Source organism: Arachis hypogaea, chromosome 11 (assembly GCF_003086295.3).
Source record: "Arachis hypogaea cultivar Tifrunner chromosome 11, arahy.Tifrunner.gnm2.J5K5, whole genome shotgun sequence".
NCBI lineage: Eukaryota > Viridiplantae > Streptophyta > Magnoliopsida > Fabales > Fabaceae > Arachis > Arachis hypogaea.
The window spans coordinates 101,330,996-101,345,994 of NC_092046.1; the positions used below are offsets into that span (position 1 = coordinate 101,330,996).

The 14,999-nt window shown below is 38.3% G+C and overlaps 2 non-coding genes across 2 annotated transcripts; both read left to right on the forward strand.

The window, feature by feature from the left end:
- Positions 1-10,301: 10,301 nt before the first annotated feature.
- Positions 10,302-10,409, forward strand: LOC112725638 (small nucleolar RNA R71). Its single transcript, XR_003164732.1, has one exon. It is a non-coding gene; the product is annotated as a small nucleolar RNA R71 (small nucleolar RNA).
- A 2,224-nt stretch (positions 10,410-12,633) lies between these two features.
- On the forward strand, positions 12,634-12,742 carry LOC112724299 (small nucleolar RNA R71). The gene has a single exon (XR_003163469.1). It is a non-coding gene; the product is annotated as a small nucleolar RNA R71 (small nucleolar RNA).
- The last annotated feature ends 2,257 nt before the right edge of the window (positions 12,743-14,999 follow it).

A 14,999-nucleotide genomic window follows, 5' to 3' on the forward strand; every position in this document is an offset into this window, starting at 1 on the left:
CACATTTCAAAGGTGTATGCTCTCCATTTTTTCTGATATGGTCGAAAAATTTTTAGAAGTCTTCATGGATGACTTCTCTGTTTTTGGTGATAATTTCAATGCTTGCCTAAACCATTTAACTCTTGTCTTGAAACGGTGCCAAGAAACTAATTTGGTTTTAAACTGGGAGAAATGCCATTTTATGGTACCCGAAGGAATTGTTCTTGGCCATAAAGTTTCAAGAAAAGGGATAGAGGTTGATAAGGCAAAGGTTGAGATTATAGAAAAACTCCCTCCACCAATTAATATGAAATCTGTTAGAAGTTTCTTGGGGCATGCCGGATTTTACAGAAGGTTTATCAAGGATTTTTCAAAAATAGCCAAACCTTTAAGTAATCTGTTAATGCTTGATAACCCTTTTGTTTTTGATGAAAACTGTCAGCATGCATTTGAAACTTTAAAAAATAAACTCACAACAACACCAATCATCACACCTCCAGATTGGAGATTACCTTTTGAACTCATGTGTGATGCAAGTGACATCGCAATTGGTGCTGTACTTGGGCAAAAGAAGGGGAATTTGCATCATGTCATATATTATGCAAGTAAAGTGTTGAATGAGGCCCAAAGAAATTACACTACAACAGAAAAAGAGTTGCTAGCTGTAGTCTATGCATTTGATAAGTTTAGATCATATCTGATAGGATCAAAAGTTGTAGTTTACACTGATCATGCTGCACTTAAGTATTTGATGTCAAAGCAGGATGCTAAACCAAGACTCATCAGGTGGATACTGCTCCTACAAGAATTTGACATTGAGATAAGAGATAGGAAGGGCACTGAAAATCAGGTCGCTGATCATCTGTCAAGGCTACCACATGAAACAAATCAAAAAGCATCCCAGCCCATAAATGAAAGCTTCCCAGATGAGCACCTTCTGCAGATCCAGCAAGCACCTTGGTTTGCTGACATAGCAAATTACAAAGTGGGAAGGAAGATACCGCAAGAATTCTCTAAGCAACAAGTGAAGAAGTTGATCAAAGAAGCAAGGAAATTTTCATGGGATGAACCCTTCTTATTCAAGAGATGCTCTGATGGAGTGATCAGGAGGTGTATTCCTGAAAGTGAAGTGAGGGACATCTTGTGGCATTGTCATGGTTCAGCTTATGGTGGACACTTTGGCCCAGAAAAAACAGCCGCAAAAATACTGCAGAGTGGCTTCTATTGGCCAACTATTTTCAAGGATGCCAGAGAATATGTACACCAATGTAATGAATGCCAGAAAGCAGGAGGATTAACAAGAAGGAATGAGATGCCTCAAAATTTTATCTTGGAATTAGAATTGTTCGATCTATGGGGAATTGATTTCATGGGACCTTTTCCTCCTTCCTATTCTTTTAGATACATCCTGGTAGCAGTGGAATATGTCTCAAAATGGGTAGAAGCCATAGCCACAACCACCTGTGATGCACAGATCGTCCTCCAATTCCTCAAAAAGCACATCTTCACTAGGTTTGGAGTGCCCAAAGGTCTTATTAGTGATGGTGGTAGTCACTTTTGCAACAAACAAATGGAGAATCTCCTTCACAAATATGGAGTAATTCACAAAGTAGCCACACCCTACCATCCTCAGACTAACGGCCAAGCTGAACTTGCAAATAGAGAATTAAAGAAGATCCTAGAGAAAACAGTGGGAATCACAAGAAAAGATTGGGCTAGAAAGCTAGAGGATGCATTGTGGGCGTATAGGACAGCTTTTAAAACTCCTATTGGCAAGTCACCCTTTCAGCTATTATATGGCAAATCCTGCCACCTCCCTGTAGAGCTTGAACACAGAGCTTTTTGGGCCACTAAACTCCTCAACCTTGATCCCCAAGCTGCAGGAGAAAAAAGGTTGTTACAACTAAATGAACTAGATGAATTCAGACTGGAAGCTTATGAAAATGCGAAGATATACAAGGAGAAAGCTAAGAAGTGGCATGATAAGAAGATCACAAAGAAGGAATTCAAGCCAGGACAACAAGTGCTCCTGTATAATTCGAGGCTTAAAATCTTCCCTAGCAAACTGAAGTCTAAGTGGACTGGCCCATACTTGGTGACAAAGATTTTTCCCTATGGGAATATTGAACTGCTAGATGAGGCAACAAAGAATCAATTCACTGTAAATGGTCACAGAGCAAAGTTGTACTTGGGAGGACAATGGGTTAAGGAAAAAGAGGTTCAACACCTACAACCCTCTTAAAAAGAATTGAAAGGTGTCAAGCTAGTGACAATAAAAGAGCGCTTGTTGGGAGGCAACCCAACCTGAGGTAGTTTTCTTTTCATAGTTAGTTCAATAAAAAGGTTAAATGAGTGGTATGTATTGCAAGGAGCTAAGTTTGGTATTTCACACCAAAACATATTAAGGGAGAATAAAGGATTCTAAGTTTGGTGTTCCACCAAAATCTTACTTAAAAGCAGATTCTCACTTTCTATATAAAGGGTTACTAGCTCCAAGCAATCTGACAAATCATTTAAGCATTGTTTGTTTCTAGTTTTCAGTTTTATTACCTTTAGCAAAGATGTAGGCTTTCACATATGGTTATGCATAAGAAACATGGCAAGAGACTAAGTTTGGTGTTCACACACCAAAGTAAGTTCAACCGCCTACAAGAAAGTCTTGCACACTAACAAATCATCTAAGGGCTTGAGAAACAAGCAACTTCCATTAACACTGCAGAAATTCAATCACTCTTCTGGAGAACTACTCACAATTAGCTGAGATGAAAGAAGAAGAAGCCACCAAGAGGTTGTATTGTCACTCAACTCCATCAGTATTAAATTGCTCTAATTTGGAAGTGTGAATATGCCCATTTTAACAGAAACTGTTAGTGTAGTATGCATCAATTATGTTTTTGTTTTTAAGTAGGCTGGTTTTCATGTTGGCTTGTATGTTATTTCCACTTGACAAAAAGCATGTGTTGTCCCCTGCATCTTTAAATTCAATAAAAGAACAGTTTGAATGTGAAGAATAATAGTCTCTGTTAGTTAGAAGTGGAATAAAAGTAAGTGGTGGTATGTGTGTGATTGTATAATAGCTCACTTTTAGTGAATAAAGAGCTAGGATATCTCCTTCTAAGTAAAGAGTGGCCTACTGTCTATGAATCTCAATTGAATTGAAATCCTTGGTTAGAAAGAAAAACAAAAAGAAGGAAAGAACAAAGAGAGCCAAAAAGTGGCAAAACAAAAGAAAAACAAAAAGAAACAAAGCTGGACACCAATAGCTTGAACCTTAAAGTATATGCCTGTGATGTCTTTGTACTAGGATCTGCTTGGATTAGTAAGCTCTTAGGAGTGCCTCAACACTTGGTGACTTGGGTTAACTAACCCGGGATCATCAGCTGAAAGTCCACTATCAAGAGCAACCTAACTACAAGACATTTAGTAGCCCAAAGAGGTGCTGGGCATCAATGTTTTAAGAAGGAATGTAAGCCAAGTGTCTATGGTGAATAATGTGTCAAGTATAAAGAAAAGAAAATGAACTTGCTACACATGACACTCAAATAAAGCTTATGAACAAAGTAATAACCAAGGATAAAGGAATAATGAGAGGTCATAGCAGTATGTCACTTGAAGCTTGAAGGAGATTTTCTAGGCCTAGGAGTCAATAAGAAGTGAGTATTTGCATATCCACATAAAACCCCATGAACTATCAATAATACTCTGCTAGCATGAACTTCTTCTTCCATTTCATTCTTTCTTCTTAATAATTCATTTCTTGCTTGGGGACAAGCAAGCTTTAAGTTTGGTGTTGTGATGACAAGTCATCCTAGCCTATTTTAGCTAGTATTTTTCTTTAGTTTTCATTAGAATTATGCACTTTCTTGAGCTACAAGCAAGCTAATTGAGTAGATTTTCATGTTTCCCTTGATTGAACCAACCATATATGAATTCATGCCATTTCATGAGGTTTTGTGTTATATTTGTTGCATATTATGAAAGAATGAAGATCTCATGATTTTGAGCATAGCTTTGATGAGTTTGGTTGATTAATGATAGGTGAAGAAAGCTTGGAGAAAGGTTGAAGCAAAGAGGAATGGCTAGAAGTGAAGAATGGAATAAGTGAAAATTGAACCAGAGGCATGAAGTTAGCCCCAACGTTAGCCCCCTAACTTGGAGGCTAACGTTAGGCATAAAAGATCACTCCCTGGACTCCTCACGTTTGAGCCAACGTTAGCCCCCTAACTTGGAGGCTAACGTTGGCAAGAGAAACTTGAAACTCATCCCTGGGCCAGCCAACGTTTGCGCCAACGTTAGCCCCCTAACTTGGAGGCTAACGTTGGCACATGAGTTATAAAGGGGGAGAAGGCCAACGTTTGCGCCAACGTTAGCCCCCTAACTTGGAGGCTAACGTTGGCACATGAATCACAAAGGGAGGGGCACCAACGTTTGCGCCAACGTTAGCCCCCTAACTTGGAGGCTAACGTTGGCACCACTAGCACTAAGCAAGGCCAACGTTAGGGTCAAAGTTAGACCCCTAACGTTGGCACCAACGTCCAAACCAGGGAATCATGCTTGCTGCTATGAAAAGTTAGGGCCAAAGTTAGACCCCTAACTTTGACCCTAACGTTGGGACCAACTATGGCTAACTTCAAAACCGGTTCAATTGGTTCACTTCGGTTCTTCTTCAAACTTCAAGAGCAATCAACCAAGGCCTCTTTCAACCCAATTCCACCAAGAACAAAGGCCCAACTCAAGGCTTGAAGATCATTTTGGAAAGTGTATAAATAGGATAGAATTCAAGTTATTCGGGGAGCTTTCCTTTTGGAATTTTCATAATAGTTTTCGGAGAGCTTTTGAACTTGAGTGAACTTTAATTTCTTTGCTTTCATTGCTTTCATTTTCCATTTACTTTTGTCTTGGATCTTGGATTGGAGAATTGAAGAAATTCTATTTCAATCTCAATCTTGGATCTCTCTGTTTATTTACTGCTTAAATTGAATTCCATTTTCGGTTCATTGTTCTTCATCTCTTTTCTTTGCAATTTACAATTTCCTTGCTATTGTTCTTGTTGGATCTAGGAAGGCATTGAGATCTAGACTTGGTTTTCTAGTCTCTGGGTCCTGAGATCTAAATTTCTCATTTTAATTCCCTGTTTATTGCTTTTTCTGTTCATTTACTTTACTGCTTCAAGATCCGGTTCAATCCCAATTCCCTTTCCTTCTTCTGTTTGATGCAATTTAATTTTTCCTTGTTTAAATTCTGCAAATCCATTCCCCAATTCCCTTTACATTTCAAGCAATTTATATTCCTCGCACTTTAAGATTCCTTAATCTACATTTCTTGCACTTTAAGTTTCTGCCATTTAATTTCTTGTTCTTTAAGTTTCAGCAATTTATTTCTTGTTCTCTTTACTTCAATGCAATTTACATTCTGCAAGTCACAAAATCACCCAACCAAATCTTGATTCGCTTGACTAAATCAACCACTAAACTAAAATTGCTCAATCCTTCAATCCCTGTGGGATCGACCTCACTCCCGTGAGTTTTTATTACTTGATACGACCCGGTACACTTGCCGGTTGGATTGTGATGTTTAGTGAGAGATTCGTTTCTCACCAAAATATCTCATCAATGGCTTAGGTGATAGACTCCGTATGGTTCAGCCTTCTCTACTCTGTATGTACCTTCCCATTTTGATCTCAACTTATCGGGCATGAGCCTCAGTCGAGATTTGTAAAGGAGAACAAAATCTCCAGGTTGGAACTCTCTCTTCTTGATGTTTTGATCATGCACAGCTTTCGTCTTTTCCTTGTAAATTCTGGAATTCTCATAAGCTTCTAGGCGAAGGTTCTCCAATTCCTGCAGTTACAATTTCCTTTCAGCTCCGACATTCTCAATTCCCATGTTGCACTCCTTAACTGCCCAGAAGGCTCTGTGTTCGATTTCAACTGGGAGATGACAAGCTTTTCCATAAACTAAGCGAAAGGGACTCATCCCAATGGGTGTCTTGTATGCTGTTCTATATGCCCACAGTGCATCTTGTAGTCTGGTGCTCCAGTCTTTTCTATGAGGCTTTACTATCTTTTGCAAGATACGCTTAATTTCTCTATTTGACACCTCGGCTTGCCCATTAGTTTGGGGATGGTAAGCTGTTGCAACTTTATGGATTATCCCATGCTTCTTCATCAATCCTGTTAGTCTCCTGTTACAAAAATGGGTGCCTTGATCGCTCACGATCGCTCGTGGTGATCCAAAGCGGCATATAATATGGTTTCTCACAAAGGAAACAACAGTGTTAGCATCATCAGTGCGGGTAGGAATTGCTTCCACCCATTTGGAAACATAATCCACAGCTAACAATATATAAAAATATGCACTAGAATTTGGAAATGGACCCATGAAGTCAATGCCTCAAACATAAAAAATTTCACAGAAAAGCATATATTGTTGAGGCATCTCATCCCTCTTGGATATGTTACCAAATTTTTGGCATGGGTGACAAGATTTACAAAACTCAGCAGCATCTCTAAAAAGAGTAGGCCACCAGAATCCGCAGTCTAAGATCTTTCTAGCTGTTCTTTGAGGGCCAAAGTGTCCTCCACTCTCAGATGAGTGACAGGCCTCTAAAATGGACTGGAATTCTGATTGAGGTACACAATGTCTAATTATCTGGTCAGTGCCACATCTCCATAAATATGGGTCATCCCATATATAATATTTAGACTCGCTTTTCAGCTTGTCTCTTTGATGTTTAGAAAAATGTGGAGGAAATGTGCGGCTAACTAAATAATTAGCAACAGGTGCATACCAAGGGACTACCTCAGATACTGCTTGCAGGTTGTCAAAAGGAAAATTATCATCTATAGGAGTAGAATCATCCTTAATATGTTCAAGGCGACTCAAGTGGTCTGCTACTAAATTTTGATTACCACTCCTATCCTTTATTTCTAAATCAAATTCTTGTAACAGCAGTATCCAACGTATAAGTCTTGGTTTGGATTCCTTTTTAGCTAATAGATACTTTAGAGCTGCATGGTCCGAATACACTACTACTCTAGTACCAAGTAAATAAGCCCGGAATTTATCCAGAGCAAAAACAATAGCAAGTAGCTCTTTCTCAGTAGTAGTATAATTGGACTGGGCAGTGTCTAAAGTCTTAGACGCATAGGCAATAACAAAAGGATCCTTACCTTCACGCTGGGCCAGCACTGCTCCTACTGCATGGTTGGAAGCATCGCACATGATTTCAAACGGCTGGCTCCAGTCGGGTCCTCTCACAATTGGGGCTTGAGTTAGAGCAGTCTTCAGCTTATCAAATGCTTGTTTGCAATCCTCACTGAACTCGAACTCAATATCCTTTTGCAGTAATCTGGATAAGGGAAGTGCTACCTTACTAAAGTCCTTAATAAATCTCCTGTAGAAACCTGCATGGCCAAGGAACGAACGGACTTCCCTCACAGAAGAGGGGTAAGGTAAACTAGAAATAACATTCACCTTTGCTGGGTCTACAGAAATGCCATTATTAGATACCACATGTCCTAATACAATCCCTTGCTTTACCATAAAGTGGCATTTTTCGAAATTCAATACAAGGTTTGTATTAACACATCTATCTAATACTCTAGATAATCCATCTAAGCAAAGGTTAAAAGAATCACCATAAACGCTAAAATCGTCCATAAAAACTTCCATACAGTCCTCAATAAGATCAGAGAAAAGACTCATCATGCACCTTTGGAAGGTGGCTGGTGCATTGCACAAGCCAAAGGGCATTCTCTTATAAGCATAAGTCCCAAAAGGACATGTAAAAGTAGTCTTTTCCTGATCCTCAGGAGCTATATGAATTTGGAAATAACCTGTGTAACCATCTAAAAAGCAATAATGTGACTTACCTGACAGGTGATCCAGCATTTGATCAATGAATAGAAGTGGGTAGTGATCCTTACGGGTAGCTTGGTTGAGACGCCTGTAATCAATGCAGACTCTCCAAGCATTCTGAACTCTAGTTGCTATGAGCTCTCCATGCTCATTCTTCACTATAGTGACTCCGGACTTCTTGGGCACCACTTGTACTGGGTTTATCCATTCACTATCTGAAATGGGATATATGATACCGGCCTCCAATAGTCTGGTCACCTCCTTTTTGACAACTTCCAAGATGGTGGGATTCAATCTTCGTTGGGGTTGACGGACAGGTCTTGCTCCCTCTTCCAAAAATATTCTGTGCTTGCATACTTGAGGGTTAATTCCCACTATGTCTGCCAAACTCCACCCAATTGTCTTCTTATACTTCCTTAGCACATCAAGTAACTGCTCTTCTTGTTGAGAAGTCAGTTCTCTTGCAATAATAACCGGAAGCTTCTGCTCATCCTCAAGATAAGCATATTTGAGATGTGGAGGGAGAGGTTTCAATTCTAACTTTTGATCATGGGCAGGCTCTGGATTATCTGGGGCTTGTGAAAATGGCGAAGTGTCCTCATTGTCAGTTAAGAGGGTCCCCACACTTGGACCTTGTCCAGTGTGCCTCTCTTCAAACTCATCTTTTTGAACTTCAGCCACACTTTCGTCTATGACATCACACTGGAAGATAGAACAATCTTCTGGGGGGTTGTCAATGACTCCATTCAGATTGAAGATTACTATGCGGCCATCTATTTCAAAGGAGTATGTTCCGGAAAAAGCATCCAATTTGAATTTTGATGTCTTCAGGAATGGTCTTCCAAGTATGATTGATGATGGCTTATCTGAATCATTATGGGGCATCTCCAAGATATAAAAATCAGTGGGAAATGTGAGCCCTTTAATATTCACCAAAACATCTTCAGCAACTCCAGCCACTGTAATAATGCTTTTATCTGCTAACACAAACCTAGCTGCCGACCTTTTTAAGGGAGGGAGCCTCAAAACATCATATATGGACAAAGGCATTATACTGACACATGCTCCTAAATCACACATGCAATCATAAATTACTACACCACCAATAGTACAACTAACTATGCAAGGACCTGGATCACTACATTTTTCAGGTAATCCTCCCATTAAAGCAGATATAGAACTACCTAAAGGAATAGTTTCTAATTCATTAATCTTGTCTTTATGGATACATAAGTCTTTTAGAAACTTTGCATATTTAGGTACCTGCTGAATAACATCAAAAAGGGGAACAGTTACCTCAACCTTTTTGAATATTTCTACCATTTTAGGATCAGGTTCCAGCTGCTTCCTGGGCTTCCTTGCAAGTTGTGAAAATGGAATGGGAACAGTGGGTCCCGTGGTGCCTGCACCTTTTGGTGCTTCTTCGCGTGGTTGAGCTATCTCTTCTTCAGCTATGTCCTGTATATCCTCTTCCTCTTTAGCATCTTCGATTTTCACCACCTCTTCAGCTAAGGTGTATTCTGGTGAGCTTGGTTCTTCCTGATTCCTCTCCTGCAGTATGGTTCCGGACCTCAGGGTGATGGCATTAATGCCTCCCTTTGGATTGGGTAACGGTTGAGAGGGGATTCCAGTGGTGCTTGAAGGTTGGTTGCTGGAATTTTGTGTTGAACCAAGCTGTGTCATAAAAGCTTGCAGAGTAGAGGTGAGACCATTCAGACTGGCGTTAATAGTGTTCACGATGGTACTTTTCATGGCCAATTGTGTTTTCTCAAAAGCTTGTAATAAATCTTCATTAGAAGATACCGAAGAATGAGTAAATTGAGAGGTTTGCTGCTGATTGTTCGGTGGTCCTTAGTTTTGCCTCAGGTGAGGTGCTCGGTAAGGTTGATTTTGCTGCCTGTTGTTGTTATTATTCCACCTCTGATTTCCCTGATTATCTCTGCCTCCTCTGTTATTGTTGTCCCTCCAATTCTGGTTTGAATTGTCCTACCATCCATGGTTATTATTTCCAGTTTGATTGTACCCTTGGTTGGGACGGTCATAAAAGTTGTGAGTGGATGCCACCATGTTGTCTTCATGTTGGAGCTGCGGGCATTCATCAGTGTAATGGCTGTAATCAGCACAAATTCCGCAAATTCTTTGTGGGACTAGTTGTTGGTTTTGCTGTGGTTGGGTTTGCTGAGCTTGTTGATTCAACTGCATTTGCTTCAGCAGGTTGGTCATCTCACAGATACTTTGAGTTAGAGCAGCAGTCTCTCTGCCAGTAGATACTTCTGCAACGGCTTTTGAACGGCCTTGCTTCTATCTGTGGTTCCGAGTAGATTCAGCTAAATCACTGATCAATTGCCAAGCTTCATCAGTGGTCTTGTACTTCTTCATAGACCCATTGCTGGCACTTTCCAATGTGGTCTTATCTTGGGGCCTCATACCTTGTGTGATATAGCTGAGTAGCACGATCTTGTCAATCATGTGGTGGAGGCATGCTTCCAGAAGATTATTGAAGCGCTCCCAGTATTCAAAGAGAGTTTCATTGTCATCCTGAACAATTGTAGAGATATCCTTCCTCAGTTTATCAGTAACTTCAGATGGGAAGAATTTCTCCAGAAACTCCTTTCTGAGTGTATCCCAGTTGGATACATTTACTATAGGTTGAGTGTAGTACCACTCTCTTGCTTTTCCCTCAAGAGAAAACGAAAAAGCTTTTAGCAGAATTGAAGTTTCATCAGTGCCATCACGCCTGACAGTAGAACAGGCTGCCTGGAAATCTCTCAAGTGCTTGACAGGCTCTTGAGCAGGTAGGCCATGAAACTTGGGCATCAAATTTAACAGTGCGGTCTTTATTTCAAAATCTGTAGCTACTGCTGGATGATGCGCTTGAAACGGTTGCATTGTAAAATCAGGAGCTCCTTCCTCCTGAATGGTAACTCTTCTAGCTGCCATGTTTTTTGCACGTAAAACAACCAAATCAGTAGAACGGGGGCTGGTTTCTTCCTCATATTCACTTTCAGATCCGCCCTCAGAGCGGGCTAACCTACGCTGTTCTCGCCATATTCATGAAATTGTTCTTTCAATTTCAGGATCGAATATTAGCAAGTGCGGATCAGGAAGTGAACGTGTCATTTGACAGAAGAAACATGTAGCTCATAGTAGCAAAATTAAAAAAAAAATGCAAATAAATAAATTCTAATTAATAAAATTAGCACTCTATTGCAACTCCCCGGCAACGGCGCCAAAAATTGATGGTTAGCAGAAGCTGGTGAATTAAAAATTTATTAAAATGGTTACGTTGCAAGTATAGTTTTTAACTCACCGAAAATCTACCTATCAATTTAGAAATATGTCACAGAGAGTTTAAATTAAAATTACTGGGAGTTTTAAGTCCCAGGTCGTCTCCCAACGAGTTGCAGAAAAGTGTGCTGTTTTATTAATCAGATGTTCCAAGAAGTTGAGCTAAGTAAATTGGAATTTAAATTGAGGGATTTTAAATAATATAAATAAAAGCCCTGACTGGGAGTTGATTGGTTGGAATTTCTACTATTGATGGTGCGATTGTAAGATTAATTTATAATTAATGGTTATTCTGTTTGGTTATCCTTTACTAGGTAAGGGAAAGTCAAACAAGTTGGAATGCCAGATCTGTTCACAAGTTGCAACCCACTTAGTTCAAAGGGATTGGCGTCGGTGACAGGATATCAATCCAACATTCAACCCAATTACAAATTTTCTTTCAATCCTTCCAACTCAAGAGTTCCTTTTAATCAACTCCCCATCAAGTAAGGAAACTACTCACGCATTGTAAATAAAGAATCCATAGCACATGAAAGGGAATTAAAAGAAGACATGATTATTGGAATTGAATTGAATTAAAAAGAAATAATCCTTGCATTAAATAATCATAAAAGTATCTGAATGACAAAATTGAACATAACAAAGAACATGGAAGAATAAAACCAAGTTAAGAGAACAAACTAGAATGATGAAGTCTTGATGAGGAAATAACTCTTCTCAATGTTCCAATGCCAAGATCAATTCAAAATTAGAATCCTAAAAACCTGGAGAAAAAAACCTAAGAGAGTAAAACTAGATCTAAAAACTACTGAATGAATGTATGTGTTGTTTCTGCATATTCTCTGACTCTAATCTGCTGTTCCGGGCCGAAAACTGGGCCGAAATAAGGTCCAAAATCGCCCCCAGCGAATTCTGCAGATTATGCAGATCGCACATGTCACGCGATCGCGTCGTCTATGCGATCGCGTCGCTTGCGCTTTTTCCTCTCCACGCGTTCGCTTCGTCCATGCTACCGCGTCGCTTGCGCTTTCCAATCCGCGCGGCCGCGCAACCCATGCGGCCGCGTCACTGCGATTTGAGCTCCTTCGCGCGGTCGCGTGAGCCATGCGACCGCATCACTTCTCGCTGGTTATCTCCTCAAATTCTTGTGTTCCTTCCATTTTTTTGCTAGCTTCCTCTCCAATCTCCATCTCCTTCATGCCCTATAAAGCCTGAAACACTTGACACACAGATCACGACATCGAATGGAATAAAGGAGAATTAAAATTAAATAATTAAAGTGTCTAGGAAGCAATTTTCAAACATGTACTGAATTTAGGAAGGAAATCTAAATGCATGCTAAATTGATGAATAAGTGGGTAAGGATCATGACAAAACCACACAATTAAACACAATATAAACTATAAAATAGTGGTTTATCAATGGATCCACCTGCAGAATGGTCCAGTGACATCTTTGATAGCTCAGACAGACCATCATAGAATATATCCAGGATGGTCCATTCTAAAAGCATGTCAGAAGGACACTTTTTTGGTCAGTTCCTTGTATCTCTCCCAAGCTTCATAGAGGGATTCACCTTCTTTCTGTTTGAAGGTTTGAACATCCACTCTAAGCTTACTAAGCTTTTGAGGAGGAAAGAACTTGGCTAGGAAAGTCGTGACTAGCTTATCCCAAGAGTTCAGGCTATCCTTAGGTTGAGAGTCCAACCATATTCTAGCTCTGTCTCTTACAGCAAACGGGAAAAGCATAAGCCTGTAGACCTCAGGATCAACCCAATTGGTCTTAACAGTATCACAGATCTACAAGAATTCAGTTAAGAACTGAAAAGGATCTTCGAATGGAAGTCCATGAAACTTGCAGTTCTGTTGCATCAGAGAAACTAATTGAGGTTTAAGCTCAAAATTGTTTGCTCTAATGGCAGGGATTGAGATGCTTCTTCCATGTAAATTGGAATTTGGTTCAGTAAAGTCACCAAGCATCTTCCTTGCATTGTTATTATTTTCGGCCATGTCTCCTTCTTTTTCGAAAATTTCTGTCAGATTTTCTCCAGAGAGTTGTGCTTTAGCTTCCCTTAGCTTCCTCTTTAGAGTTCATTCAGGTTCAGGATCAACTTCAACAAGAATGTTCTTATCCTTGTTCCTGCTGATATGAAAAAGAAGAAAACAGAAAAGAAAATATGGAATCCTCTATGTCACAGTATAGAGATTCCTGTATGTGAGTATAAGAATAGAAGAAGAGAGGGTTCGAATTTTGAGATGAAGAGAAGTGTTAGTAAATAAATAAATAATTAGAAGGAGATGAGAGAGAGGGAATTTCGAAAATTAATTAAATTAAAAATAAAATTTAAAGTTAAATTTTGAAAATTAAAATTGAAATCAAATTAAATTAAAAATTAAAACAATTAGTTAATAAAAAAGAAATTTGAAAAAGGGGAAGGGATTTTCAAAAATTAGAGAGAGAGAATTAGTTAGGTAGTTTTGAAAAAGATATGATTGAAACAAAAAGATAGGATTGATTAAAAAAAATTTGAAAATCAATTTTAAAAAGGTAAGAAGTTAGAAAGGAAGTTAGAAAAGATTTTGAAATTGATTTTGAAAAAGATGTGATTGAAACTTAATTTGAAAAAGATTTGAAAAAGAAATTTAAAAAGATTTGATTTTGAAAATTAAAGTTGATTACTTGACTAACAAGAAACTAAAAAGATATGATTCTAGAGTTTAAAGATTGAACCTTTCTTACTAGGCAAGTAACAAACTTAATATTTTTTTTAATCAATCACATTAATTGTTAGTAAAGATTTGAAATTATGAAACAAAATAAGAAAAAGATTTTTGAGAATCATTTTGGAATTTTCGAAAATTATGAAAGAAAAATGAAAAAGATTTGATTTTTGAAAAAGATTCGAAAAAGATAAGATTTTTAAATTGAAAATTTGATTTGACTCATAAGAAACAACTAAATTTTAAAAAGTTTTGAAAAATTCAACTCAAATTTTCGAAAATTTATGAGTGAAAAAGGGAAAGATATTTTTTTGATTTTTGAATTTCAATAAAGAAAGAGAAAAACATCAAAAAGACTCAATGCATGAAAATTTTGGATCAAAACATGTGATGCATGCAAGAACACTATGAATGTCAAGATGAACACCAAGAACACTTTGAATGTCAAGATGAACACCAAGAACTTACTTTTGAAAAATTTTCAAGAAAAGAAAACATGCAAGACACCAAACTTAAAAATTTTTATTCTTTAGACATTAACAAATTGAAAATGCATATGAAAAACAAGAAAAGATACAAAACAAGAAAATATGAAGATCAAACAAGAAGACTGGCCAAGAACAACTTGAAGATCATGAAGAATGCAATGCATGAAATTTTCGAAAATAATTTTTAGAAAATTAAAAAGATGCAATTGACACCAAACTTAAAACTTGACTTTAGACTCAAGCAAGAAACTCAAAAAATATTTTTGATTTTATGATTTTGTAAATTTTTTTTGTATTTTTTGAAAATTAATTGGAAAAAACGAAAAAAGAAATTTTTTTTGTATTTTTTGAAAATAAGAAATAAAAAGCTTAAAATTAAAATAAAATTACCTAATCTGAGCAACAAGATGAACCGTCAGTTGTCCAAACTCAAACAATCCCTGGCAATGGCGCCAAAAACTTGGTGAGCAGAAATCGTGACGGTTCCATTCCTTGGTAACGGCGCTGAAAACTTTATACGCACGTTCATAATCTTAATTCTTTGTCACAACTTCGCACAACTGACCAGCAAGTGCACTGGGTCGTCCAAGTAATAAACCTTACGTGAGTAAGGGTCAATCCCACGGAGATTGTCGGCTTGAAGCAAGCTATGGTCACCTTATAAA